The sequence below is a fragment of the Cryptomeria japonica genome, chromosome 6 (genome assembly GCF_030272615.1).
Source record: "Cryptomeria japonica chromosome 6, Sugi_1.0, whole genome shotgun sequence".
NCBI lineage: Eukaryota > Viridiplantae > Streptophyta > Pinopsida > Cupressales > Cupressaceae > Cryptomeria > Cryptomeria japonica.
The window spans coordinates 221,894,875-221,921,125 of NC_081410.1; positions in this window are offsets into that span (position 1 = coordinate 221,894,875).

Consider the following 26,251-nt stretch of genomic DNA (forward strand, 5'->3'; position numbering starts at 1 on the left):
TAAGAATAAGTATAAGAATTGTAGATGAAACTTTGGCATACTAAGTGTTTAAACTAGCCAACATAAAAAAAAATGGAAATGATTGCATTAACAATAAGAATGGTGGGTAGAGGTTTGGGGTCAATGGGTAGTGCCCCTTGTGGGGGTTTTGGTGCAGAGCCCCCATCAAGGTTAGGGGGCATTGCTAAACCTTTAATACGGATGACATTTTCACAATAATTTCACCATTTTTGTTTAGAATTGGAGTTTCTAATTGGGGGCCATGGGAGACTCATAGGAATCCTCAAGATGGTCAAGAGACTCCTTGGAGTCCCTAGGACATCCCTAAGTGGTGCGGCAAGGGGATGTTTCCCCTGAGTATTGCATCCTGAAAAAATAGGGATTTTGGAGGGGCGGAAGGGGTCCCCATGTTTCAATGGTTTCAAAAGATTCTAAGTTTTTTTTTTATCTTGTCATAACAAAATATACTCCTCTTGCATCCTTGGATGATTTGAAAATTGAAAACAATTTGACAAGAAAAAACTAACTTCTAAAGTTTAGACTTAGTTTTCTTTTTTTATCCAAGTCACTACAACATTTCAATGATCAAAGTAGCTTTTTTTTGGTGGTTTCAAAGCATCCAAAAGGCTTGAGAAATTCAATATTATCTTTCATTCCACCAAAATTGGAGATCAAGAAGCATGCTCACAAACAAGGATTTCTTTGTAACTTAAGGCAATCGACTACTTGTTGGGGCATTTTCAGGTCTAAAGAACCTACCATTGTGTCAAAAAGGCCCATAAGACCCCATTTTCATCTAAAACTTGTCTCTTTTGGTCGTAGAAGCATTTAAGGAAAAAAAAATCACACAACCAATGATATGCCTATACCATACATATTTGAGTTAAAATAAAAATAAAAAATTCACAAGGTTTGGAGACCATTGAACAATTTGGGAGATTGCTAATACATACACTCAATTTATAAAGTCTCAATTTGATGTACTTAATCTTCGAGAGGATTCTTCTAGAACTTTCCATGATTCTATGCAATAGGATTATATGTCTTCTAGATTCACCCCACTAGGACACATTCATATCAAGCATCTTTACTTTTTTGAAAAGTAGACCACATTTCAGATCTAGATGACACCATAATGACTTTGATTTCCTCTTGCAAGATATTCCTCCATCATGTATTGCTTCATCGAAGTTCAAATTTGCTTCTTCAAGGGCTCTCAATGATTCTCTATATAGGATTCTTCGTGTCTATGAGATCCACTTCATTGGGAGGCCTACTTAACTGTGCAACATAATGAAATATTGAAAAGTGTGTTATCTTATTGAGCTTCGCTTTGTTTCGAGAATAGTTTAATATTCTCTACTTAATAGGGCCAACCACGTGAAGGTGGAAGCTCATTTGGCCCCTCCCCCCCCCCTAACATCACTCTAAATTCCCCATTAACATCTAACATTCATTCATTCTTTCATCCATTATTAAAATATAACATTCATTCATTATCACATAATGTTCATTAACACATAAAATTCATTAACTTTCATTAAAACACAACATTCATCAATAATCATCAACACATATCATTCATGAACATTCATTAGCACATAATTACATTCATTAACACATAAAAATTAGTCATTATCAAATAAGGTAGATTACAATCATTTCTTTCTTTGTTTTTTCTTTGAAGCTATGAAAAGACTAAGTGGAACATCGATTTCTTCATCATTTCCCCCATCTTGGTATGTTCTGCCCTCTTCTCATGCTCTTGATGTATTCCTAGTCCTATACAAAGGACGAGGATGCTGAACCAAAGGGGGGTCCTCTGCAATAACAAAGAATTGGGTTAAATTCAAAACATTTTTTTATTATTGTTACAAGTATTTCATTAATTTAAAGAACACAACCGTTATACTCTTTACCTGATGGGGCCACATCATCTTCCACATCATTTTGTCTAGCCTCAACCTCGACATGCTGAACACCCTCTAGATCCTCTGGAGTTGAAATACGAAATGTTACATTAATCAATACACCAATTGCAATTAAATTTGTTTAAAGGAATAACAGTGGTCCTCTTTACCTGATTGGGGAACATCACATTCCTGATGTTGTCTACCCGGATCATGCTCCACTTGGTCACCACCAACTACATGCTCTAAAATATTAACAATAAAGGTTACATTAATTACTACACTAGTTTTCAATTTAAGATGTTTAATTGTATTAATAATTACATAAAAAAATTTGAATAGCAAATGAATACCTCCACTACTAGGATGCACATCTGGGCCTTCATGTACAGGTTATGTTCCACGATTATCGTGCTGCATTCCAATTTCATGCACAGTGTTATCATTGCTTGCTTATTTAAAAAAAATATAGTCACTTTATGTTGAAACTTAACATCAAATAGATTATTGGTTAAGTATTCAATTTGAAATAATTTTCATTTAGCTTAATTACCGTTGTGACAGATGCATCACAATCTCGTGTTTGCCCACTCAATTCTTGTAGCCGTTCAGCCACGACTATATAGCCTTGCTGGTAGCCAATTCTCTTGTCATCTTCTATGGGCACTCTATTGAATTCAGAGCCCTGCATTTTTGCTTAGTATTGTGAATTTTGCTTGTATTGTTTGATAAAAAAAAAATTGTTTACAATTTATAAATATTTTGATGTGATACTTAATTTACTAATTCTTACAATTCGTGCGGCAAGTTTCATATAACCACCAGAGCCGAGTTTGTGTTGCCCATTCTTTTCTTGTCTTGCCTTGGTTGCCTTTGACGTGTCACTCAATCTATGAAAAGTTTGAAATATGTTAGATTATATAAATATAATGAATAATTAGTACATATTCACATTCTTAATAGTATCACATACCTTCTTCTGGCGTCTAGTGGTGTATTTTTTTTTTTCCTTTCAATTCTCTCCTTTGCATCCAAAATCAGGTCCTTCCACTCCCTCTCTGGAATCATGGGGGGATGCTCATACTTTACATTCTTCTCTAAATGTGTCTTGTATTGGTCCCTCACATACTTTAGATATGTGCCAACTTTTTCTAAGAGCTTAGTCTTGTCGAATGTGTCATTTCCAAACAACCCTACCATACGGTTTGTGAGTTCATCTTTTAACTTTTTTTCTTGGTCATTCCACCTTTAAAGCAAAAACAAACCTGTTAGATTTAGAAATAAACTGAAGCTACTTTTGATATAGCTCAAGAAATGGATAAAAGGAAAACTATTCTAGCAATGATATGAAATCAAAATAGTGGATAAGGGTTAGTTCACGTATGATGTTCCACCTTTTACGTATGGTGAGCCCAAATATCTGCAATGTAATGTCATTAAGATTTTTATAAAAAATATCATTTCCTGCAAAAAAAAACATGGGATCATTAGTCCAAAATGAGTGATCAGTAAGTAAATTACAATTAGAATATATATAATAATAATTTTAAAGTACCTGGAACCTTCTGTATCTTCAAGGGAATCAATTCTTCATCGCTCACCACCAATGTGGCTTGCAACATTCCCGTACTAGCAATACAGGAAGATCTAAGAAATGATGGTATGTTATCACCAGTAGTCACCTCTGGCGCATCCTCATGTGCATCTCCTGCCATAGTAAATGAATCCACTATGAAATGCCTCCAAGAAAGAACACTTCAAGGGTAATAAACACATAACGAAAGAGAGAGAAAAAGAGGGATCTACCACCAGTGGGCAAGTCAACACGAGCCGGTGCAATAGATGATGTCTGCATACTACGTGTTGCCGACATTGCAGTCGGCAATACAGTTGGGGTTGACCTCGGACCCATGTCAGCACCTGAAGAGTAATACATTAAATATGTAAAACATTAAAAAAGCAAGTTCACAAGTCCAAAGGAGTGGTTTTAATATATAGAACATTGTCATCACCTGAACTACCCGCAATACCCTGATCATCGCCACCAGGATGATGAGGCCTTATAATTTTTTGTAAAAACAACACATACATATTTTAGTTAATGACATAAAAGAGAAAAAAATATAAACCATTATTGAACTTTTGTTATGATTAAAGCTTTCATTACTGCTTACTTGCAAGTTTTCCACTGTCTGCAACAATAGTTGCACCCTCTCTATTATCTCATCAGTCTGAGGGCTTATGGTTGCCAAATCAACAATCTCTTGGCCAATTTTTCTAATATTCTTTTGTACCAATTATATAGGGTTTGCGCTAAGTGCGATGTCATCAGTGCAAAACACTGTCGAGTGCCCCGCATCCCTATGGAGGTGCTGAGGTACTACAGGTTCCTTTCCCTTATCCCGAACATCCGTCTGTGACAAGAATATAATTAACACTATCAAAATTACTTCAAAACACTCAAGAAAAGATCATAATGTAACAGTTTGCTTCTATCTAATTTGTACAATTACAATGAGGTTTACCTGCTCCGTAGAAGTGTCGGGACTTACACCCCTATCTGTGCTATGTGGTGGATCCATGTGGCCCTGTGACAAAGAAAAAATATAAAAATGTTAGCGAAATGAGACCAATAGACTTAGCAAAAAAACTTAATAATACAATGGTTTATTGGATTCATTAATTGGAAGTTGGCTTAAATGGTATATATATAGTACGTACCACCCCCATGATAGTAACTTTGTTTGTATCTATACGATTCAAATTGTAATCGATTAGCAGCTCTTCCCCTGCACTTATTGATTTTATCGCACATACAAACACACAATTTCCCTCACATGCCTCAAATATGCAATTGGGTTGCTTATTAGTTGACCCAGGTCGTGTACTATTTATAAAACCGGCAATATTCCCTATTGCTTTTGGCCTTCCATCAATGTATATAGCCACTCATTTACTTTGATCATTATCTTTTTGTTGTATATAATTGGCTGACAGTGCATACCTACGCATACTTTTTTTATATCGAACAATCTGCATCCAATCATTATAATTGTAACAAGGTCCAACAAACTCCATCAATTCAGCAACTTTGTTGTAAGAGACCTTTATGCTGTCCATAGAAAATAGGCCCAAACCATGTAACGACGAAGGTTCTATGCGATATATCCTCTCATTAACACAAAAATCAATGTTTATTGGAGGAAGTTCCTTGGGTACACATTGTTTCAGTAGATGTTTGTACCTCAAGGGCACCTCAATGTCACCTTTGGTCTCATCATCATAAGAACATGACCCCCCTTGAGCAAGAAAAAATTCCATGTGTTTATTGAATTTTCTTCTAATCTTTTGACCTCTAGTTGATCTCCCTATTTGAGATCTAATACATGTCTCACTTTCCTCTTCTATTCCTGCATTTCCCTCACTTGAGAAAGACACATCTGATAAATACCTATTTGGTGATACATGTGCACCATCAAATGAGAGAGTTAGTTGGTAATGAGAGAGATATTTTGAAAATGAGGGTAATATTGATGAAGAAGTCGGCCATAAAGTTGATGTTGAGATTAAAATTTGAGTAAGTCCAACTGGGGCCTCAAGTGTTGATAACTGTATTAGATTTGCTACTAATGTTGAGGTTTGAAAAACTGAGGAAGTTTGTTTTTCTTGTAATTTTTAAAAAATATATTATTTCTATAAGGTGTATTGACTTATACCTGTCGATCCATGAGACTGTGTAGGATCCTCGTCAAAGGGGTTCAGGTTCCTACACCAACAATTGAGCATCATAAGCATTACATTTGTAATTTGATAAACAATAAATACTGCAGTATCATAAGAATCATAAGCATCACATATGTATCATCATATATGTAATTGAGCATCATAAGAATCACATATGTATCATCATAAACATGTAATCCATCACATACGTATCATAAATCACCATCCATCACATAGCTAATAAGTAGTCCACATTCCATAAATAAACACAAAGTTCAAAAAATGTCACATGTATCATCATAAGCATGTAATCCATCACATATGTATTTTAAATCACCATCTATCACATAGCTAGAGGTGCATCATTAATTAATTAAGTAATGGCATTAGAATTCAAAACATATGAATTATTTATGTAACCATATAAGTCAAATCAATTTCTATCAAGATATCAATATTAAATAGATAAGATAATAATCGCATCTCATACATTTCATTCATGTCATTGATCTTCTTGTTCATCCAACTCATCATCATGACCATGACCATGATGATGATGATGATGATGATGATGATGATGATGATGATGATGATGATAATAATAATCATCATCATCATCATCATCATCATCATCATCATCATCATCATCATCATCATCATCATCATCATCATCATCATCATCATCATCATCATCAACATCATCGTCGTTGTTGTCATCATTGTGTTCGTCATCATCATCGTCATCACCATCACTGTCACCATCACCATCACCATCACCATCACCATCACCATCACCATCACCATCACCATCATTATCACCATCACCATCACCATCACCATCACCATCACCATCACCATCACCATCACCATCACCATCACCATCACCATCACCATCAACAGCAGCAGCATCATCATCATCAGCTTCTTCTTCGTGTACATTTCCATCAGGAACATCATCGACTAACTGTCGATCGTGATCATCATCTATATCATCTTCTACTTCTTAGGTATCTTCTTCTTCCATCACATTATACATTATCGGCCTTCCTCTTGGATCATGTCTAACAACAAATGACCAACCCGGTTTATGTGGAACCTCCGAGTAAAATACCTGCTCACATTGACTTGGAAGAACATAGGGCTCATCCCCAACTCGTTCAAACGACCTTGTATTAACCATTGTAAATCCATTATCATGTTCAATAACAGTTCTATTAGGATCATTTTTATTCAATCGTAGCCTATACCATTTGACGATGAACATAACTAATTTGAAGGAATTAAAGTCACACTCAAGTATATCATCCAAAATGCCATAGTATCGATTTTGAGACTCTTGAGGATGTATGTCATTTCTAGATGAAATATTGGTCACCTCAAAGACTGCAGTTATCCTAGAATCACAAGTTTTCTTCGTGTCATCCAACTATTTGATGCAAAATTTATGACCATTGCAGCACATAGCCTTGTGGTGTTTGACCTACAATATGTCTAACATATTAAAATTATTGCATCAAGAGTTGATAAACATACGTGTGATTAATAAAATTATACGTACCTGTTGATCTCTTAAACCATATGCTAAATCAATTTCCCTTTGTGTAACATTGGAATCTCCATTACGATGAGATTCTTTAACCAATGAAGCGACACCATCCCATGTTAATGTGTGACCAGAATGTTGACATCGTTCAATCCACACCGTCATCCAATCAAAATTGTTTGCAATATACAAATGTAGCACATCCCACTCCCGACCAACTGTACAAATAATTAATAGACCACTTACAACTGATTTATTTAGAAGATGAAGAATTAATTTACTACAATAACATCTTATAATTACCTCTCACTTTCTTCAATCTACCTTTCCCCATCAAGTGCTCCCCTTCAAATTTATTAATGGGGTTGGGATCCCAAATGCGATCTACGTGGATTTTTGCTACAAACTTAGGAAGATATTTAGTAATGTACACCATAGTTTGGTATACCATATATCCCTCCACCATAGAACCCTCAGGATGTGCTCTTTGTCGAACCAAAGCCTTCAAAAATTTCAAGTGCCTCTCAACCATCCACATTGACCTAGTGTGTATAGGTCCACACAATTCGATCTCCTCAACTTGGTGTATGAGGTAGTGTTCTTATGCATTGAAAAAAGTTGAAGGTAGACACTTTTGCATTTCACACATTAGATGAGGGATTTTTCTCTTCCAATATTTTATATCTTCCTTGTGGATTTCTTTAGATGACAACTACCTAAAAGAGATTGAAGACACAAAAATATATAAATGAGACTTTACAAAATAATATACAATATATTGCATAACAAGTAAAACAAATGGCAAATATAATATCTATACAACAAATTGAACAAACATCACTACTTACCTCATGTATTTTCCAAGATCATATATGACTTGCTTGATATTATTGTTGAAGTGGTCTAGGAGAGATAGAGGTAGAACGTACTGCAACAATTATAAAATGATCTTTTCATTGTTTTCTAACATAATACAATGAAATGTACATGCACAGTATACAAATATATAGTAAATACACAAGAACGCGAATTACCTTAATGAAGGTATGTCAATCATGCGTTTTCATCCCTGGCCCAAATTCACTCTTCTTTGATATGAGATTGTTTATGTTCGTAGCAAATCCTGTGGGAAATCGAATTTTTCGTATGACTTCTTTTATAGAATTGCTTTGCTGCTCCGTTAATAACCAAGGAAGGGCACTTATATTAATATGATCTCCATTTCTATTTGATTGAATGACATTTTTCATTGCATGATTGGATTCCACAATGTCACTACAAATTTTGACAATTTTTTCTTTGTCACGCCTTCCATCCAATATTTTCCATAATGTCTCTGTTATATTCTTTCCAATATGCATTGTATCAAACAAATGCACAATTTGTAGCTGCTCGTAGTAAGGCAACCTACTGAATTGTCTGGGATAACTTTTTAGTCCCTTTGGAAGGTGGCCATCCATGCCTTGACGACCTTTAGTATCATCAATTACATCATTAGTAAACAAAACACGATAGAAAAATTCAAATTCCAAACATAAACCATTAGATGGAATGACATTACCTTGATGATTAATTCTATTATATTCCAACTTCCATAAGTGAGGAGTCATTCTTCGTGGCTTTGATGTAGTCTCCTCTTTCCCATTGAAAAGATGTTTTTCAATATTCTGGTACTTATGATTTTTGTGAAGGAAGTGCCTATACTCATCAAACACCTGCTTTCCTAAACTTTTTGAATGATGAGATTTCATCTTTGGACCACAAATTGGACATGCAAATTTTCCCTTTGTTTGAAGACCTACAAGATAATGTATAATTCTATTAAATCTGTTAATTTTTATAATTATAATTATCATGTGCAACTTGAACACTATAATGTACCACAAAAATGTGTTAGCCCTGGGGCATCATGTATTGTCCATACAAGCATTGCATGGAATTGAAATTGTCCTTGTCCTATTAGTCTAGAGATGTCATACATGGTCACACCATTCCATAACTCCAGCAACTCGTCGATAAGAGGCTCAATATAGACATTCATATCTTTAACTTGGTACTTTCCTAGTGGAATGAACAAAAACATTACATAATTATTATGACCATTTTACTGCAATATTTATAATTAAATGTAGATGACTATTAAATGATAAAATACCTGGAACAATCATTGCCAACATTATGTGCTCCCTCTTTATTGACATCCATGGAAGAATATTATTGTTGATAACAAAAATAGGCCACACCGAGTAAACAAATCTCAACTCTCCAAATGGATTGACACCGTCCGCTGCCAATGAAAGCCTGAGATTACGAGGTTCTTCTTTAAAGTGTGGCCACTTTTCCTCTATGTCCATAAATGCTGAACCATCTACATGCATTTGAATAATGTCATCTTGACTTCTATTGCATGCATGGTAATCCATAAATTGTGCCAAGCTAGTGCACCTGAATAATCGTTGCATATGTGGAATAATGGGAATATAACGAAGAACCTTGTGAGGCACCTTTTTTGTTATTTGATCTGTTCGATATCTACTGATATGACATTTAGGGCATTCTGTTCCAAATTCATGTTGTTTATGATATATAATATGATCATTAGGACAAGCATCTATCGTTTGATACTCCATTCCAATATCTTTCATAATGGCAGATAATTCTCGGTATGAGCGAGGTAGAATATTTGATGGTGGTAAGAAAAACTCACCTATGAATCTACAGCAAAAGAAAAAGTTTGAGGTGTTAATATAAAGAATATTAATGGTACATTATTCACCATTTATTAACTGTAATGACATGTATGACACATCTTAACATATGTGAGATTGTTATGTTGGATAAACCATTCATAACCTTCAAGTTCACCAACAACAATATAGCAGAGAGAAGAGTTGTTTGGGAGCCTTTGTAAAGGGGCTCATATGCCTTCTCAAGAAGAGGTAAATCATGAACATCAAGGTCATCCTGATCATCATGATCAGCTATGCTAGTACTAAATGTGTCATGGATCAATATATTTGTACCATCATCTTCAATTGTGTTTTCTGGTGCATGATCATCATCTTCCATGGGATCATTATCTTTAGCTTTGATATTCACACCTCCATGTTCCTCCACTTTGAAAACCATATTCTCAGGGTTTTGTTGATCCATACCATGTGCTCCGGGGTGCTCCACCTATATAAAATTTATATACATAAATAAACTGTGATCATGATCTCATTATCAAGTGATTTCTTATGTATATAAATTGTTAAAACGATATAATGAACAACTTACCAGTGGATGATAATCATGTCCCCCTTCAATGTGACCATGTTGCCTACAATGTTTCTTAGTTGTTTTGATTAGAAGTCTTCTAGTCTTTAAGCCCTTACAAATTTTGCAGGGACAATAACATTTCCCATCACCTTTTCTTTTCAAGTTAGACCATAATCTAGCAATTGTCTCCTTATTTTGTTCTTCGCTGATATTATCTGACATGGTCTTTCTTCACAGGCAAAAAAATCAAGCTATGGAAACTTCAATGCAAAATCTTCACAAAAATTGCAAATCGAACCAAAACCATTTAACTCTTCTTTTTCATCTTAAAGCATTGAACTTAATAGAGAACATATTTAATGTAGCTAATTGTGTGAATTTCTGAGCATTGTGTCTGCAAATTCTTACTAAAAGTTTGCCTGTTGTAGACTTTCTGAGAGACATTTTTGAGTATTCTAAGCAAAGCATTTATTTTAACATACACTTATTCATCCACATTGCAGGGATAACAATACAAGGCTCACATATTGGTCTAAGAGGATGCCATGGTCTCACAAAGTAACCAAGAACCATATGAAATGATGGTCTTGAATCCACACACAACTAGGGAGGATCCATACGATTATGTATGACTTGCCCCTTGTTTTTTTAATAGGATTAGCCTCCAAGACATAGCCGTCAATAATCACTAAGAATGTACAAGTGGATCGTAGCTACCCATACACCAAACACTTACCCCTATCCTCAAATTTTCCCAATGTTTGATTCCTTATATACACTCATCCAAGGTTATCTATGTCGATCTTGGTGAGGAATCACATCACAACAAAGAAGGCAACATTTAAAAATAGCAAGAGTTTCACTAAACTACCAAAGATAATAAATATTGAAAGAAAGAAAAAATAGTACCAATAATAAGTCAAATAAATGTGTTCAATTCCATAGCAAATCAAACATAGCCACAATAACTACACAATACAGAAAACTCACAATAGTTATTAAACTAATTCAAACAAGATAAAATAAAATTGTTGGCCCATGAAACAGAGATGAGAGATCATCAATAATTGAAGGAAACTTCACAATCCTTAAAAGTGCACATTACATAACTATATGACTAGAAATTGTGGCAAAATAGAGTGAAGATTCATCATGACTCCAATAATAGTCCCTCATGTGTGCATTTGTGGAATGAACACAAAAACTCCCACATGGCATGGCCATGTACCTAATGGAGGAGACATGCCTAGGCTACATGCCCAAAAAACATGACTGTAATAATAGTCCCTCATGCATGCATTTGTGGCCTACACACTACAAATCCTAACATATCATGGAAATACACCTCATAGAGAAGACACACCTAGGGCCACATTTCACATAGCAACGTGCCTCACAAAGAAGACATGCATAGGGCACATGCCACATAGCAATGTGTCTTATGGAAAAATGTGCATGCATGTCACACACCAAAGCTATATGTATACATCATGAGGCACATTCATATGTTATCAAACACAACCTATTGTATCTAACATGAGTTCCTCTCTACATGTGTGCAAATCTTCCAACACTAATCACCACTAAGAAGGAATAATATAAAATGCATCTTCAAATATTTGTGTGTGTGTGTAGAATTGTGTCTTTGAACCCAAATCGCTACCATCAACAACATGTAACCATCACCTACACTATATCAAAACATAAGTATGGTGTGACATCAAATCTATTTGCATAATGTCAAAACACATACAAACATGAAAATCATCATAGCATGACAAAAATCAATCTCCACATGTTGGAACAAAGATATAAATAAGATAATAGGGTAAGAGGAAACCTGTCCCAAGAACCACATACCAACTATCAGCAATGCCATCAAGATAAATGTAGGATAGGATACCACTATGAGCCATCCAATGGTCCATTCTATGAGGAGAACTAGGGGATACTATCTTTGAAAGGTGTGGTCAATAGAGATAATCCCTACTAATGCCACAATATGTCACCATAGCTTCTTGAGTTTTCCATTCTTCTACTTAACACCACATTTATTGAGTTCCTCAACAGCGAGGTTGGTTCTCAATAGGATGCACAAACATGTAAACACACAAGCATGGTTTCATCATACTTGTATTGTATCATACTTGTACAACAATACAAATTCATTTTTCTAGTTAATTACTTAGTGTAAAAATAACTCCATTACATAACATAGGGTAATAATCACCATAAGTTTTCAAATAAACTACCCAAACATCAATTGGAGTTACCCTTTCTAAGGTACAAACATAATTTATTTATAACTTCAAAATTAAAATAATCACAATACATCCAAATAAGTTCAATAGTGCATGGAAACAGACAACATGATCCATAATTAAACCCATCAATTACCCTAATTGGATATGCTAATAAAATGGTGTCTCAAATAATAGAGATTATGTTGGACCTATAATAGAGATCTGGACTTTGTTTCATCATACACAAGCATGGTTTCATCATACTTGTATCCAAATACACCATCCATAGATAGGTACTCAATACCACAATCTCATGGGTACCATTTTAGCTGAATTTACCCTATATTTAGGTGAATCTACCCTTGTATCATTCCTTGATCTAGTATGTCATTCCACCAATCAATAATTTTTCCATATTCTTGGGAGAATACACTATCCCTTAGGTGAATATGCCATATCCTTAAATGAATCCTCCTTGTCATCATCCTAAGTCCTCTTTTTGTTAAGTCTTATCCCTTTATCTTTAGGAAAATCCACCTATCCTTATGTGAATCTACTTTCTCTAAGTCCTCTTTTTGTTCAAGAAGACACACTCAAGCCTTCATCACATTCCATAAAAAGAAAATCATTATTCCATATAATTGGAAGGAGATGATATATTGCAAAGATTACTATGAAGGTCTAAAATAGTAAAAGAGATGAGACTAATCTTTTATTTCTACTTACAACAGTGAATTGGTTGAGATATACTCATAGACAAAGTGAATGACATGTATGAGAACAACCTCAATAAAGGTAAAAAGGACAATAAATAGTAGTGATAGATGACAATGCATTGAATGTGCCAAGAAAAAGACAGTGGAAGCCATGGAGAAATCACTATCAAAACAAAGCCATTAAATAAAACTATGTTGTTGCAGCTTGAGAAGCACAGTAGAACAATGAAAAAAGAACACTACTTGGTCCTTGAAAAGCATGTAGTCGCAATGATTGAAAACCACAATGACAACATAGAGGGCATGAATGTTTGGAGTATTTCCATTCTTAAGAATCTTATGATAGTCCATTATTAGGACAGGTGAAGTGCACTATGAAAGTGTCTTAAAAAGCTAATATAGCCATAAGTGATAGTGCCAATGCTTTGAGTTCAAATCCTTATGAAATACAGTCATGTTTATCTCAATGTCGGCCCTGAGACCCAAATTTCAACCACAAAATTGCATCTATAAACCAGATTGGGATTTTTATTGTTGATAATGCAACATTCTCAGTTAAGTTAAGTTATCCATATTATTTGATGTTACCAAATTTGTCCCTTCAACTTTGAAGATCCAATGTATACATGGTTTGTGGTCTCAACATATTGTGATAAACAAACGAGAGGACGTATCATCCAGACACAAAATTTCTAGGCATTTCTCAAATGCATGTGAATTTTCTATTGAAGAAATAATAGTTTTTCTTGATCTAGTTTCAAATCCCCAATTGTGCTCATTCAAATATTCTAGGGCTCTTTCACCACCTGTACCAAATGCTATTATCAAGACTTACCCCCCTTCACAATTTTTCTAGGATTACTAAATAGTCACACATTTCAAGATGGGGTATAGTCTTTGATTTTAGTGTGATGGATTTCTTTTTTCCTTGGTTGGTTGTTTTCCACCCTCATCTTTGTAAAACTATCCTAAGGGTATGGAGAGCTTCATTGCCAATATATCTATGTCATCAATGGTATCCATTTCCTAAAAATCTCTTTTTTGGGTTGACTATTCATTCTTGCTCCCTTTCCTTTCCTATTGCTACTATCAATTTGAAATGTTGGAGCTCATTCTCCCCTTTGGTGTAGGTATATCATTTGAAGCAACCATTGTTGGAAGGTAAGCTAAACATTATGATAGGGGAAGTCCTTTACCAGGTTTGTTCAGTAATGGCTAAGGAGATTGGAGATCAGGTGTTGGCAGAGCTAGAGACGTCCCTTTTCCAACACTCTTCATCCACCATTTGACAAACACCTCTTTCTATAACAAAGAGCCCAATTATGAGGACTAAATGGAAAGTTGGAGCACCACCTAAGAGAAAGAAAACCCTTGAAGATATAAAAAATAGTCTTCAAACTACATTCAATGACAAAATGCAGTCTTAGAGAATTTTCTGCTCTCATAAGTATCTATGAAAATAATATCCTGGAACATTAGGGACTTAAATGCCCCTAACAGGAGTCAACTTATTATATCTCAAATTGAGTCTGGTGGGCCTGACATTATTCTCCTATAAGAAACAAAAAATTTAGAGCTAGAAAAGGAACACCCATTCACTAAATAAAATCATTGGAGCTTCTAGATGTTTAGCTATTCTATGGAATCAGAAAAGAGTTCAAATTACTGAAGTTTCCTCTTCAACAAATTGGATTCATGTTCCTGTATCTCTCTTTTTTATTAATTTTGAACTATCTAACATTGATGCTCCCAATTCTATAGTGGGGGGAAAATATCATGGGATGTTATTTTAGTTATATTAGCACTTCACAATAACGAAGGTGTTGACCCTTGTCATAAGATTTTGTCATTGGTGTCAGAAAGGTAGTTTGCATTTGGCATTGGATGCTTTTCAAGTATCCATGTGGTATTTGACTTGATACATGACTAGAGCGTGTTTGGTCTATACATGATGATGACTTGATACATGACCATAGAATGTTTGGTCTCAATATGATAGTGCATTTGATTGTTTTTGGTGGGTTTTAGTGATCATGTGGAAATATGAACAGGATTCACATTATAGTGACATCAATGAACAATCATCTCTTAGCATGTATCTTCATTGACTTTGGTTGCTATAGAAAAATATAGTGATCATATGAAAATACAATTACATGGTTTAAAAAAGGATACATTACCATATGATATAGGCTGACAAAGATAAAATTTAATATGTACTTGGAAAAGGGTCTTATTAGTAAGACTCATCATTCATATGTTTACTCCAGTCTATGTTTATATTTCATAGAATATCAAATTTGGTGATACTATTTGAATATGTGAGCATATGTTATATGGTTTTGATCATTGGCTAAGAGAATTGTTGCCTAGTAGTTTTCTAACGACATTGAATATAGTGTCTAAAAGACTTTGGGCTTGAAACACTTTCTAAAGGCATTAAAAGAATGGGTCACTTTATGTCACTAGAAAATGGGAATATATCATACTTAACTTTTTTTTATCATCCCATCGAAATTCATTTACAATATCTCGAGCTCTGGCTATGACACACGATAGTTAGAGTTCTTGCTTCTTGGATGAGGAAGAAATTTGGACATTCCATGATAGTTTGGTAAGGAAGTCGATGACTCGTTGAATAGTAAATGAAAGGCATTGGTTTCAGTTACAATGGATATTTATGTGTATCTTTTCATTATTCTCATTTTGTTTCAAGGTTTGAAAAGTAAAAGTTTGTTACCCTGTTTCCCATTGATTGTTAGATTTTCAACTATGTAATTGGTAGCCTATGTCTGATAAATATACAAACTGGTATGTATATTTATTGTATGATTAAGGGTTGTTTTTGTAAAAATCCTCATTACTGTCGTGTCTAAATATTGTTAAGCATTTGGTTCAAAAACATTTTATTAACCCATTTCGAGCTTTGCATGTGTAGTGTCTATTGGGTCAAGGGTTTCATGATCCATAACTGTTGTATTTTGTTAATAAAGTTTCTCTGCAATGTTTTCCAGCATCCTCCCTGCGTGTGCCAAAATAGGAGCTTTGGAACAAGGTATGGACATCCATCAAAGCATAATCGAAGGGGGTTTTTTGTCAGAAATTAGTTGCAAATGCTCCAATAATAAAAATCGCAAAATGGGGTGGCATACACATGGTGTGTGATTAATTTGCAAAAAAAACTAGTCTCAATATGATTGCGGAAAAAAATTAGTTTCCCTTACCTTGCTTGTGCAGAGATCGCTCCGGCGGGGGGGGGGGGGGGGCAGGGAGGCAAGACGGTCGCCGCTTGCTTCGAATTGCTTCGATCAAAATGAAAATGCGTTGTGTTTGTTTTTTTAATAAAATGCCCGATGTCGTCGGAATTCCGATGAACATGGGCATATTTAAAAAAAAAATCAAATTTTCAAAAATGCTCCTTGTCCGTCGGAAACCTCCGTCAGAATTTGACCTCAAATGTATTAGTGGGGGAACCAAAGTCCATGTGTTATTTTTCTTAATCTGATCTAATTCTTCTTCCATAGATTTCAACCAATATTCATCTTTACATGCCTCAATTACTGATACTGGTTCAACTTGTGAAATTAAACATATCTCATTAGTTGCAAGTCTTCTTCTTGTCATCACTCCATTATTCTTATCCCCAATGATCTGATCTTCTGAATGATTCAATTTCACATACCTAGGAGTCCTCTGACTCTCTGTTCCTCTTTCCTGTTCTTTAGTTACTGTAGAATTTTGTGATACTGTCGGAGTAACTGGTTCAACACTCTATTCTGATAAAGGTGCTACCAGTTCAGATATAATCATTTCTACTGTCGGTTCCTTCTCATAAACTCTGATTTGACCTCTATTCAACTCATCCATTTTGACATTAGCACTCTCCACAATTCTCTGCAATCTCTTGTTATAACATCTATATGTCTTTCTTTCATTAGAATAACCAAGAAATATGCCTTCATCATATCTAGGATCAAATTTGCCAATGACATCATCTCTCCTGATATAACATTTACTACCAAAGATTCTGAAATACTTAATTGTAGGTGTATTGTCAAACCATAATTCATAAGGTGTCTTATCGGTTTCTCCATTGATATGCACTATGTTGAATGTATAAACCGTTGTGCTCACTGCTTCTCTCTAGTAGATATGAGGTAGACTAGCTTCCATCATCATTGTTCTAGCAACATCCAAGATAGTTATGTTCTTCCTTTCCACAACTCCATTCTGCTGAGGTGTCCAGGGAGCAAAAAATTATCTTCTTATACCATGCTTCTCACAAAAGTTATTAAACTCACTGGATGTGAATTCTCCACCATGATCTGACCTCAAACATTTAATCTTCAATCTTGTCTCTGATTCCACTTTAGCCTAAAATATTTTAAACTTTTCAAATGCTTCATATTTTTCCTTTAGAAAAGCAACCCACATCATTCTAGAATAATCATCAATGATTAGAATGAAATATCTATCACCTTGAAATTTTTTAACTCTAGCAGGGCCACACAAATCAGTATGAATAAGATCAACAACATCATTATATTTATCTTGTATACTCCTAAAAGAGGTTTTGACTTGTTTACCCATTTGACATTCTTTACATACCGGATTATAGGGCTTCATAATCTTAGGTATATCCCTAACTGCCTTAGTTGAATTGATCTTTCCAATGAAATCAAAATTCGCATGACACAACCTTTTATGCCATAGCCAACTCTCATCAATCTGTGTAATCAAACATGTCTTCTAACTGGAGTTCAAATGAAATATATTACCTTTAGTCTATGTACTGGTTGCAATCTCCAAACCATATATGTTAACGATTTTGCATTTTCCATCCTTGAATTGTAATTGAAATCCCTTATCCACCAGTTGTCCTACACTCAAAATATTATGCCTCAAACCTTCAACATAATAAACATTGCTAGTATTGTTCTTACCATCCAATGATATAGTTCCTTTTCCTTTGATCATACATGCTTTGTCATCTCCAAATCTAACTAGACCGCCATCAAATTATTGCAAAGATAGAAACTTCCCTTTATCTCCAGTCATATGATGTGAACAACAACTATAAATTACCCATTCATTCTTGTCTTCAATTTTAGTAGCAAGTGCCTTCTCTTCAAGTACATTCTCTTCCAGTGTCGAAACATCTTCCTTGATAGACAGGAACACCCATTCCTTCCCATTGCAAGAACCACTAGCAGAGTCTACTGCCAATTCATCATCAGAATCAGTGATGCCTTCCTCATCCGCTATGTAGCATGATTTGTCTATGATTTTCCTATACTTATACTTGTTTTGATATCCAGGGTTAGACTTACAAGATCTTCTAACTCTTTCTTCAAATCTTGAATTCCTTTTAGGACATCTAGATGCAAAATGACCAATCTTATTACATACAAAACATTTAAAAGGTGCTTTTCCTTCTTACTTACTTCCTACTAGTCCTTTAGGTACTCTTCTAGCAAATAGTGCTTCAAGTTTCTCAAACTCATCATCTTCTCACTTCATATCTTCCAATTCCTTTTCATATAAATCTTTCCAATCTTGCTTACCGGTTGTAGATGCAGATGCATGAAAAGCGGGTTCAGTCTTCACAACTCTAGAAGGTCTAAACTCTTCAAGATCAAAAGAAGATAGTTTCCCAACCAAGGTATCTATATTGATAGATGTATTATCCATTGTTATCAACTCATTAATAGCAGTAGCCTTAATTTTGCAAGCCGTGTGGTAGGGTTCTCATAACTTTAGAAACAATTTCATCTTCGCTTAGAGTTCCACCACAACATTGAATTCCCATAACAATTTCATTTACCCTTTCCATGAATGCAGCAATCCTTTCATATTCTTCCATCTTAAGGTTTTCATATCTCACCCGGTAACCATCAAGTTTAGAAATTTTCACTATAGGTTCACCTTCATTAAGAGTCTCCAACTTGTCCCATATAGCCTTTCCAGATGATTTGGTGGTTAATCCCCATTATTTGTTGATCAGAAAGTGCACACAAGAGGGCTTCTCTTTCTCTACAATCATTCTCAAACTCCTTATCCATGTTTGTCAGAGGACAATTGCTAGATGCTAGATTATAAGGTGTGACACCATTCTATGTGCTCCCAAATTTCCTTTCCAAGACATCTCAGATGAGTCTCCATCTGAATATTCCATACTATGTAATTTGTTCCATCAAGCCTAGGAATATCTCTTGGAAAGATAGCTCTAGAAGAACTAGATGAACTTTAACGGTTAGTTGCCATAGGATCTTCCTCAAGCGGTTAAGCTTTTTGCAGAGAGGACCAAAGCTCTGATACCAATTGTTAGACAGTTCAAATAACCAAGAGACAACTAAGAGGGGGGTGGTGAATCAATTGTCACTAATTACCAGAACCATTAGAAATTAAAAATTTAATACTGGAACCCAAAAAATCAATACCTGAATGTAGTTAAACCAATTAAGCATAAATAATAATCACAGAATAAATACCATCCACATGAGACCAAGATTTATACGTGGAAACCCGGTAAAGGGAAAAACCATGGTGGGAAGCCTACCCATAGTCAGGTAATACTTCTGCAGTAAGTATGTAAATTACAATTGAGGGGTATGCACTTGCAACAAGGCCAACATCCTAGAGCACACTAATCATCACAAAAGGAGCCTCACTAACTACATAGAAATCTAGACTACAATTCAGAGAAGTGTTAAACTGCAAAAGATAGCATCTCCTATGCCTGAGTACAATTCTGGTTAAGCTCAATATTGGAGGACTAAATCCTCTTACATAAACCCATTTTCAATCTCCAATGATCAACCAAATCCTCTGCCTAAATGATATTATATTATTTGCACGTTACATTCCTTTTCCATAATCATGATGATCTACAATGAGATCTTATATCTATATATACAAACCCTCGACCATAAACAATCAGGTCACCCACTAGACAATAAACCAATTACATAATTACAAAACATATCAGCCTTAGACCAAATAAATAATATCCAACACATAAGACATCCCAAAAACACATTGAGAGGTCCAATTCACACATTACATTAGTCGAACTATAACCAAGATCAACCGAGACCCAGTATAGGTCCACACACTAAAGCAATGATCTCCAACCTCCAAGTCTCGAACATGATCACCAACAACATCCTGAAACTCTACTAGAAGCTGCACCAACACCACTTATGCAATTCATCAAATATCTTCATCAAAATCTCTGTTGGTGAAACCCTTGCCCAAACCAAAAGCCAAGCTTCTAAGAAAATAAGATAGCATCCGATCACTAGACCAAAACCAGGTTACTAAATATGAACATGAGTATCATGAATAAACCAATTCCATAGCCAAATCATACCGGAGCCTACTGGATCATGCTGGATCCAAACCAACACCTACCGAGACTAGAAGGGTGCCAGTAAAGAATCAAAACAACTAGTGTTGGCATCAATGACAAAACATTGATGAAACAGATAATCAATTCCTCTAAATGGCCAACAATATCCACTGTGGCATCAAAGAACTTGGAGGTTATGAGTTGTCCTCCATTTTCACTCAATACCTAATTACTGATAACTAGCTCAAACCAAAAATTTTACACCTACAGAGGAAGAGTTTTACATAGTTCATGGACTTTCCAACTTTTGATGAGGTAGAATAGGGGCGATATGTTTTGAGCTGTATTCATGGAGATTTCATATGGTTGGACTAGTCATACAAGACCACGAAGGAAGTCATAAAAAATGTTACCAATTTGCACAAAATCAGAAGCGTTATCGACACAAGGTGTAAGTTATCTAACACGGAGCTCAATAAACTTACTAGCAGAAATTTTGATTGATTCTCTTTAAGAGTAGATGATGTCAAGCATATAGATGTGAAGTTTGCAGTGATAATTATCGGATATAAGGTTTATCAGTCAAACCGGTTAAAATCTGTCTCCAGTAACACAATTTTGATGGCACATTAGATGGTTAAGGAGGATACCCATTATGATCTATGTAGTGTAATGTTGAAAGAACTCATGACTGACCTGTAGAGGATAAAGCAAGACAAGAAGAATACCTTTCGATATGGCTCCTTCATTATCTATTTGGTATTTTACTTTTTGGGCACTGTTCCCAAATTTGGCAAGATTTAGTTGGCTTGTGACCACCCGATAGCAACACAAATTGCACAAATTTTGGATAGGCAAGGGGACAAGCTTAGCAAAGAAAATTTATGGGCATTTTTCAAGACATTTCAGAAGGAAATGAAGAATAGGTCTCAGATCCCCAAATCTATAATAGATAAGTATAAGGATACAATTTTTTTTATGGTCAATAAAGATGAATGTATGATGGGGGTTGTACAACCTAGAATAATATAGATAATGTAAATGGGATACGAGGTATACAAGGCCACACTAGATGCCTACGCACAACATCTATTGCAGACACTGATTAATGAGAAGGAATAAAATTTGGTACTGCCCAGGAGACAGGTTTGAAATTTTATCAGGAACAGGTTGCCCCAACAATTAGAAACAAAATGACTAAGGTAGCAATGTAATCACTGATTAGTGAAGGTCATGATAGGGCCAAGCTTGAGGAGAAAGTCAAAATTTTGGAAGAATAGAGGAAGGAAGAAATGAAGCTGAAGAGAAAAGAGGAAAGGGAAGCCTAGAAAGAAGCTCAGGCTACACCCAATGTGGTCCCAGTTACAATAGAAAATTCCAAACAACCGAAAGAATATTCAGCTAAGATTTCTATTCAAAAACCGATAGAAACACCTAAGAAGAAGAAGGCTAGTCGACAATATATGACTGTTTCTTCTAAAGAAATAGAGTCTGATGTAGAAATTAAGGATGTTCCCAAAAAGAAAGGCATTCTTGCTAGAGTTGTGAGGGAGAAGAAAGAGGAACAAAAGAAAGAACCAGTCAAGGAGACTGCCCAGAAGCCAAAGATTACAATTGTACATAAGAGAAAACCTAAATCAGATGAGCAGTCCAAACATGAACCAAAAAGAAGAATCGGTAAGAAGAAGATGGATGCTCAAGATTTGATTGATCATATTATAAATGATGGTAATTTAGATAATATTTGTTCATTCTTTGATAATTTTAATGAGGTGGATAATAATTATATTGAAAAGGCTATTCTTTTATATCTTGATTCTTTTAGTAAGACATTGATTGAATTGGAGACTGAATTGGTCAATCTTTGTGTCACAATAACTCCTGCCAAGATGGATGACTTGATCAATAAAATAGGGTCATCAGAATTCAACCCTAAACACAGAGTAAACAATATTATGTTGGATAGATTAGAAGAGATTAGAAAGGAAACAATTGATATCTGGGTAAGGATTCTTTTGAGTTGAGGCTATGAGTTAAGTTCCAATTTTGTATAATCCTAGAATATATAGTTGCCTAAGGATAAGCAACCAGAAGATCAACAAAGTGTAGATACTGAGAAATAGGCAAGCACTCTACCAGATACCCCTGTACTTGTTACTAAGTCACATTTTGTAACAGAGGGCACCCTGACAGATAATGTACAGAATGCAGAGGATACAATGGTAGATACAGTTAAGGATTCAGAGAATAAAAGTGTAGAGGACACTTAGGTTTTGGATAAGGCACCAATTGGAAAAGCCACTGGTGCATAAGAGCTAAAAGATTCTAAACTTATCTCACTGCATGATAAGGGTAAGGAGACTATGGTGGATCTCTCCTTCGGCTTGGCAATTGACACTTCTACCATAGCTAAAGAAAATTTACCAAAAATTTCCATCAGTTTTGACAAACCCTACCACAAAATATCATAGGCAGAGAATATTTTGGTAGAAGCAGCTCTTCAGGCATAGGCCACCTAGGAATTGGCTCAGGAAGAGTCAAAGGACAGGCAGTTGATCAGACATAATTTTGAGGTTTTGAATAGGTTAATCTCAGAATTTCAAGCTCAAGAAGGTGCAAGATCTTTAGGTAAAATAGAGGAAATTATTGATTTCATTCCCAAACACTATGATTCTTTATTGAAAATTTCACTAACAAAGGCTAAAGAAAATTTTGTGGCAGACCAGAAGTTAACATTTTTAAATGATTGAGTTTGATAAGGAGAAACTCGAAACTTGCTTGCAATCTATTGATGCAGCTCTGGTTGAAGGAGGTAGTGCATATAAGACATGTCTAGATTTTGATAAGCTCACTAGATCCATAGGCAAATGTAGTGCCCCTACCCTAGTTAGCTTTGTAAAACTAGTTTGACCTTGGTTGACTTTTTTATGCGGCATTCTTGAATGGTTGATTTACCATGATGTAATATTGTAGTCAGATATTGTGATTGTTGTGCATACCTATTAATGTGCTTTTGCATCGATTCTTATGTAAGTTTAATTGTTCCCCTGATTCTTGTTATTGATCTCGAGCTAACACCTTCATTGAATATATATATATATATATATATATATATATATATATATATATATATATATATATATATATATATATATATATATATATATATATATATATATATATATATATATATATATATATATATATATATATATATATATATATATATATATATATATATATATATATATATATATATATATATATATATACATGCTTGTGTGACTCCTGGTTGCAGGAGATTATAGGTATAGTACTACCTAGGTGTGAGGTTCATCTTCATCGAGATTCGCAGGGTTGAGTATACCTCTCTCATCCTTAGTATTTGGATTAGGTGGTCATAAAACCCTCATCTTACCCTAGTCATGCTCAAGTGAGCGTCGCCTGTGGTCCGTTAGTTTCCCTTTTCATTTGGGTTTGCGGGTTGTGTAATTGGTTGGTTTTCTTGGTCTGCGTGCCTTGTGTGTGGTAAAAATTGATTATTTTTTCCTAGGTATTTAATTCGATTTAAGGTGTTCATTTACGCATTAGTAATTGAGGAATTAAAATAAATAGGTTTCTTTTAGGTGTTTAATCATTAATTAAAAAGATTGCTCCATTTATGTTTGTAGCGAGTTTAATTTAATGGTTCATTTTAAATAACGAATTTATTCAGTTTATGCATTTTAAAAAGGAAAGATTTAAGGTTATTTGAAATAGAAATAATTTAATCCCTTCTTGATTTTTGGAATAGAAAGGATAATTCTAATTATTTAAGAAAATCAAATTTTATTAGAAAAGCAAGTTTAATTTATATATATATTTGATATAGTGTGAAAGATTGATTTTGGAAATTTAATTTAATTAAAATATTTTTACCCTCATCAATATTGCGAAATATAAATGTTAGCTTTGTTAATATTGAGAAAATTAAAATTGAATGAGAGAGAAGCATTTTAATTTTAAATAGAAAAGCAAGTTAGATTATTTGAATAGTTGAAAAGAATGATTTTTCTTTTTTTTTAATTAAAAAGTGTTTAAATTCGAAATTAGGAGATTAGGTCAAATTTTATTCCATTTAACCTAGGTTGGAAAATATTTTTAGGGTTGTTGAATTTTTTTTTGAAAAGAATATTTTTGATGGAGAAAATTGGGGATTTTGGGAAGGAAGGATTTCTATAGCTGCAAGTTGGGGCTCTTCTTAAAAAAAATCTTGCCAGGAATGCTAAAGGAGGTAGGATTCTTGTTTACTTTTTTATTTTGTTGTCAAATTAAAAAAAATGGTGTTTGTTTGTTCTTCATGAAATGCTGGTTTAAAAACCCATGAATGTTCTCATATTTGAGTTTCAGCTTTGAAAAAAAATGGGTTTGCATTGTTTTGTATTGTGGAAAGATAGTTGCCTGGAAATGAAAATATTTGTTTAAGAATGGCTAAATCCATTCTTTGTATGTCTCAGAAAATTTCTGAGCCTATCTTTATTTGGGGTTTTTAGATATTTTTATTTTATGGGTTTGTTGATTTAGTTTTAAAATCAATTTTGGTATTCTTGGTCATTTTGGAAAAATAAAATAAAAATAAAGATAACAGTATAGAATCTATGAATGAAAGAAAATGGGGGTTTACGTTTTTGAAATTTGTTTCATTTTATTCAAATAAAATTTAAATCAAAATTTTACATAAAAAAAAAGAGAAGAAATTTTGGGGTTTTTGGAGGGGGGGAGGGGGCAGCCAAAGCTCAACCCACACCCCTCCCCTTTCCACCTCCCACCGAGAACTGTGCCCCACGACGGCCGCAGGGTTTCCCTACGCCTGCGGTGGCCACAGGGACCTACGCCCGCGATGGCCGCAGGGGCCTCTGCGCCCACTGTGGTGGCCGCAGGTGGGGGGAGTTGCGATGGCTTCCACCAATCCCATGATGGGAGGTGGGCTCCGCAGGGTTTCCCCACCCTTTTTTTTAAAGTTGTTTTTTTTATATTAAAAAAAAATATAAATAAAAAAAGATTTATTTTAGTGAAAGTTTATTTTAATGGCATTTTTATTAATTTCTTTTAATTATTAATTATTATTAATATATAGTTTATTATGACGGTTAATAGATATGTATTGATTAATAATTAATTTGAAAGTGGTGTATTATTAAGTTATTTTTAATATATACATTTAATTAATGGGGATTAATATAAATATATATTAATTGATATTTAATTTGGAATTGTGTATTAGTAAATTATTAATGGTTATATGTTATTATCCAGGGGTTAATAAACATGTACTAGTTAATAATTATTTTGCGTAATCGGAAAATAGGAATATTATATCATGGGGTATTTTGGAAACTTAAATAACACACTTTTGAAAATATTGGGAGTTAAATAAAGCATCGTTGGGAAAATTTGGCAAGTAAATGAAATTTTCATTTAGTAGAATAAATTGTTAATTTATATTTTTCTTTGAATTGGGAAAT